The sequence below is a fragment of the Ovis aries genome, chromosome 16 (genome assembly GCF_016772045.2).
Source record: "Ovis aries strain OAR_USU_Benz2616 breed Rambouillet chromosome 16, ARS-UI_Ramb_v3.0, whole genome shotgun sequence".
Taxonomy (NCBI): Eukaryota; Metazoa; Chordata; class Mammalia; order Artiodactyla; family Bovidae; genus Ovis; species Ovis aries.
Window position 1 is genome coordinate 37,896,295 of NC_056069.1, and position 6,187 is coordinate 37,902,481.

Genomic DNA, 6,187 nt, shown 5'->3' on the forward strand with positions numbered 1-6,187 from the left:
ATAAATGCTGGAGAGGGTGTGGAGAAAAGGGAACCCTCCTACACTGTTGGTGGGAATGCAAACTAGTACAGCCACTATGGAGAACAGTGTGGAGATTCCTTAAAAAATTGCAAATAGAACTACCTTATGACCCAGCAATCCCACTGCTGGGCATACACACCGAGGAAACCAGAATTGAAAGAGACACATGTACCCCAATGTTCATCGCAGCACTGTTTATAATAGCCAGGACATGGAAACAACCTAGATGTCCATCAGCAGATGAATGGATAAGAAAGCTGTGGTATATATACACAATGGAGTATTACTCAGCCGTTAAAAAGAATTCATTTGAATCAGTTCTGATGAGATGGATGAAACTGGAGCCAATTATACAGAGTGAAGTAAGCCAGAAAGAAAAACACCAATACGGTATACTAACACATATATATGGAATTCCGAAAGATGGCAATGACGACCCTGTATGCAAGACAGGAAAAAATACACAGATGTGTATAACGGACTTTTGGACTCAGAGGGAGAGGGAGAGGGTGGGATGATTTGGGAGAATGGGAATTCTAACATGTATACTATCATGTAAGAAGTGAATCGCCAGTCCATGTCTGACGTAGGGTGCAGCATGTTTGGGGCTGGTGCATGGGGATGACCCAGAGAGATGTTGTGGGGAGGGAGGTGGGAGGGGGGTCGTGTTTGGGAACGCATGTAAGAATTAAAGATTTGAAAATTAAAAAAAAATAAATAAATAAAATAAAAAAAAAGAAAAAGAAAGAAAGAAAAAAAAAGATTGACTGGTTTGATCTCTTTGCTGTCCAAGGGACTCTCAGGAGTCTTCTCCAGCACCATAGTTCGAAGGCATCAATTCTTTGGCATTCTGCCTTCTTTACCATCCAGCTCTCACAACCATACATGGCCACTGGGAAGACCATAGCCTTGACCATAAGGACCTTCATTGACAGAGTAGTGTCTCTGCTTTTCAACACACTAACTAGGTTTGTCATCACTTTATATATTATATACATCTCTGAATCACTAGCTGTACACCTGAAGGTAATACAATGTTGTAAGTCAATAGTACTTCAATTTAGAAAAAGGCTCTCAGTTAGTTCTTATACATATTAAGTATTTGAAAACTTTTGGGGCAGTTTCCCAACTTGCGGATGATAAGATCCACCTACTTTCTAGGCTTTTCCCCCTAAGATTTGATTCAGAGCATCTGAGATGGAGTGTGGGAATTTGTATTAATATTTTCAGCAGGCACCCCAGGTGAGGGCCTTCCTGAGAATCCACCTGCCAATGCAGGAGACCCAGGTTCCATCCCTGGGGTGGGAAGATCCCCTGGAGAACGGAAAGGCTACCCACTCCAGTTTTCTTGCCTGGAGAATCTCATGGACAGAGGAGCCTGGCGGCCTATAGTCCGTGGGGTCGCAAAGAGTCAGACGCGACTGAGCGACTAAAACAGCAGCAACAGTAGGAGATCCTTAACCCGAGGCTATGGAACATGTGATTACTGAAGGGCTGGTCCAGGGCTTCTCCATCTGGTTTCCCTCAGAATTACCTGAGGAGTTTAAAGAAGTACGTACACCTAGTCCACTTGCGATGACTTCAATTTAGTTGGTTCTTTCCCAGATAATTATAATTACTATGCAGACATCTGAACTAGAAGTCCCACCCATGCCTTACTTCAAATGGGTCTGATTCCCAAGGATTGGAGAGGATAGTTTTGACTGCTGAGCAGAAAGTATTTGGAAAGATCCTCTTTTCTCTTCTGGAGGAGGAATCCGCTTGAGAAACAATGATGGCAGCTTCGAGTCAATTTACAATTGCCATAGCACTTTTGATTTGATTAGATTGTCACAGTGTGGGGTTGTAATGTGGAGTGTTCATACGTTCACTGCTTTAAGGGTGAAGAGCTTGAGGCTCAGAGAGGCTCAGAAACCTGCCCAAGGTCCCACAGCCTGTCTGTGGGTATGTATGGGAGTAGCTTTTTGTCTCTGGTCCATTTACACAAGCATATGTAAGCAAGAAAATGAATAAAGAAAGGAGCTTTTGCCCAAGGGATTGGGGAGCACTGTTGTGGGTCTCAAGCTAGGGCTTGGAGAGGAAGGAGGAGGAAACAGTTCTGATGCTAATTTATTTGTTCCTGCTGCTGCTGAGAGCCCGGAGTTGGATGCTTCCTTTGAAGTCTCCAGGATGAACATGACCTAAACCAGACTATACTCGGCTGTGGCCAGATGGAGGCCACACTTTGCAGCCCTTGACTGAGGACAGGGTGAGTTGGGGCCACACAGCACATTTTCCTCTGTACGAAGCCGGCTGGCCTTTGGGAGACTGATCCTTGACTTCATTAGCGCGGCCAAGCGGACCCAACCACTCAGACCATAACAACAGTGACATAATAACCACTGACAGTTCACAACTTCTCCCAGGCTCCGGAAGTGGGGAAGCTCTCAGAGAGGGGAATTCTTTTCCCTGTGGCCCTTCACCAGAGCCCACACCAAAGGACCGCTAGGCTAGGACTTACTGTATGGCAACAGGGACCCTGAGGCCTAACTGGGGCCTAACTGAGATGGACTGAGGGACCAGGAAACCATCTTATCTGCATGATGGGGGCTGGGTGGCATGGCCCCTACCTTGGACTCACATTCATTGGAGAACAGCCCTAGCCATCCCAGCCAGGGAGGTCCTTGGGAGAAGCAGAAGGTGCAGAGAGGAGTAATGGGGTCCTCAGCACCTTTTACCAGGCCCGGGCTTGGCATCCACATACTCTTTGCTTGCTGTTCTAACGAAGGAGAAAACGAGTGAGGGGCGACGTGTGAGTGGAGCCGGGGGGTGATCCAAGTGTGGCTGGCTCCCTGGAAGGCTTGATTGTATTGGCCTGCATTTCTTTGGCTGCCAGCTTATTTGGATCCAGAAATGGCATGGAACTGCTGGCACTGGAAGTCTCTTTACCACACACTGGGAAATAATCCCAAACAGTCAGAGCAAGCCACGGGGCTGAGGTTTGCTAGGTATGCGGGTGGAGGGAGCAGAAAGGATCAAAGCAGTGAAAGAATTCCCAGTCAGGAGGAGACAATATATGCTTTCTAATCTCTTTCATCATCGTGAAGTTGCCCCTGCCCCTCCCAAGTGAGCGGGCCCTGGGAGGAGGAGTGAATGAAGGTGGAGGGGAGGGTGAGAAGATGGGAGGGTAGAAACAAACTATAGTAAGGAAAGGGACCCTGGGGACAGAGAGAGAGGGATGCAGCTCAGCTTTCATGCTTCTGGGATGTGCATCCATGTACACACACACACACACACACACACACACACACCTCTTTGCCAGCTTCTAGCCTGCAAGTTAGCCAAGAATTTTAAGATTGTTCATCTTAAGCATCCTCTCGTTGTTGTTCAGTTTCTCAGCTGTGTCTGACTCTTTGCGACCCCCTGGACTGTAGCACTCCAGGCTCCTCTGACCTTCAACCTCTCCTGGAGTTTACTCAGCTTCCTATTGGTGAATGCTATCTAACCATCTCATCCTCTGCCGCCCCCTTCTCCTTATAGTCACCAGGAAAAGGATTTTTCTCTGTCTTTGAGTCCCGTTCCTTAAACCACGTTAATATGCTTATATTACATTTAATAGGTGATTTCGTGTTTACTTACCTCCCCCTCTTCGCCACCTTTTGGCTAATAAGCGAGCAGATGCGTCTTCATGGCTGAGAAAGCTCTGTTGCCTTCATTTCCTCCTCCCCGCCCCTGAAGGAGCACACAGGCTCCTTTGCACATACCAGGAGCTCGTAAATGCCTGATTGGCGATGTCTTTGCACGAAGGAAGAGTCCGTGTCTCTTCTGGGCTGTGTCACTGAGCAGCTAGGTTTGGCCAGGGGCCCAGCGGCAGTTCTAATGGTGTGAGCCTCGCCTTGGATTCCTGAATGTTCAGCTCGCAGAGCAGTCACCTGGTCCCAGGAAGCTCGGCATCTTCTCTCATCCTGAACTTCCCCATGTGGCCCAGCTGTAGCTCTGAACCCTGCAATAGGACTGTCCTTGGGGTTTCTTTTCCAGGCCTGAGTTCTAGGTGACACTGTGTTCTCGTGCATTACTTCTGCTATTTTTGCTAATCTGACTTCCTTGGCTGGGGCCCAGCAAAGGCTTCTGTAAGCCCTGTGCTCTGAGCCAAGGAAAGTCATGATATAGCAAAGATCCTGTGAAACCAGAATACTCAACTGCATGCTTTGAAGAGAATTTCAGAAAGTACTCTGAGTTTCCGAGCTTGCCATTTGTGGAAACTTCTTTCTCCCCAGCAGCCCCACCCTCACTGATTAATGAGATGCCCTGGCTCACTCAGAACCACATTCCAGTTACCTCCCCATCTCCTAGGGGAGAGGGAACACACACCTGGCTGTGGTCATGCCTACTTGGAGTTTACACCCCCAAAGAATGCGTAAGAAACCTAACAATCTGGTAAATGAAAGGAGAGGCTCAGGCTCTCGGGCTCTTACAGACTCACCACTGAAATGCTTTACAACCTTGGCTTTGGCCCCTCAAACACGAACCCAGGAGAGGGCTGAGGCCCTGTGTCAGTACCTCTAGAGAACATGCAAAGAGGTAAGGAGTTTTGGGGAATAATAAATCCCAATGGCAATGGGAGAAGGCTGAGTCTTTGCAGGTAGATCTTGGTCCTGAACTTGGGATATGTTCGTGTAGAGGGAATAGGAGTCCAGTGGAGCGTGGTCTTTTCCCCTAGTTGGCCTGTGAGGGCTTTCTCACGAGAAAGATGCTGCTGCCTGGCCTTGGTGTCTTGTAGAGGCTGGGGGGGGTGGGGGGGGGGGGGTGGGTCTTCCTACCTGGAATCTGTGCTCCCTGGAGTCAAATTCCCAAGGACTGGACTTAGGATAATGTAGAAGGTGAGAGTGGGGACATTTGCTGGGACATTCAAGGTTATAAAACTCCTGGAGAACTGGAGGATCTTACTTCTTTTGTACGGTTGTTTAGTATATTAACACAGCCTTAATCTATCACAGTTCTTCTAAACTTTGAAGTACTTAAGAATGACCTGAGAAACTCATCAAAAATGCGGAATGCCTGAGATTCCAGCTGAGGCCCAGCTGAGGCCCACCTGGTCAGACACAGACAGTCTACAAACTATACTGTGGAAAATCCAAAGTTGATTGATTCCAAGGCCAGATGCTGCTTCTCAGAGACTTTCATCAGCCTCACCACCCTCACCAACCCCCTTCCCCATCTGGTGAATATTTGGTGTCTAGTGGTCCAGGTTCAACTCACTGTGATGCCAGCATGTTCCTCACTAGATAACATTAGCCAAGGACGCCAGCGATGGTAAAGTATGTGTGCAGTGCGTGACTCTTGAACACTTGAAATATGGTAGTGAGACTAAGGGACTGAAAATATCTTTCGGTTGCATTTAATTTCTTTTGGAACTTTTTATTTTGTATTGGGGTACAGAGTCACATAAGACTGAGGAACTAACTTACTTTCATCAGTTCAGTTCAATTCAGTCACTCAGTCATGTCCGACTCTTTACGACCTCATGAATTGCAGCACGCCAGGCCTCCCTATCCATCACCAACTTCCGGAGTTCACTCAAACTCATGTCCCTCAAGTTGGTGATGCCATCCAGCCATGTCATCCCCTGTAGTCCCCTTCTCCTCCTGCCCACAATCCCTCCCAGCATCAGAGTCTTTTCCAATGAGTCAACTCTTCGCATGAGGTGGCCAAAGTACTGGAGTTTCAGCTTTAGCATCATTCCTTCCAAAGAACACCCAGGACTGGTCCCCTTTAGAATGGACTGATTGGATTTCCTTGAAGTCCAAGGGACTCTCAAGAGTCTTCTCCAACACCACAGTTCAAAAGCACCAATTCTTTGGTGCTCAGCTTTTTTCACAGTCCAACTCCCACATCCATACATGACTACTGGAAAAACCATAACCTTGACTAGATGGACCTTTGTTGGCAAAGTAATGTCTCTGCTTTTGAATATGCTATCTAGGTTGGTCATAACTTTCCTTCTAAGGAGTAAGCATCTTTTAATTTCATGGCTGCAATCACCATCTGCAGTGATTTTGGAGGCCCCCCCCCAAAAAATAAAGTCTGACACTGTTTCCATGATTTCCTCACCTATTTCCCATGAAGTGATGGGATCAGATGCCATGGTCTTAGTTTTCTGAATGTTGAGCTTTAAGCCAACTTTTTC

General features: G+C 47.3%; 1 long non-coding RNA gene across 1 annotated transcript in view; it reads right to left on the minus strand.

The window, feature by feature from the left end:
* Positions 1-3,998, minus strand: part of LOC121816815 (uncharacterized) — a 47,545-nt gene extending 43,547 nt beyond the window's left edge. The window contains exon 1 of the long non-coding RNA XR_006056530.2: positions 3,640-3,998. This is a non-coding gene — a long non-coding RNA (uncharacterized LOC121816815). The remainder of the gene's footprint in view (positions 1-3,639) is intronic.
* Positions 3,999-6,187: the final 2,189 nt, after the last annotated feature.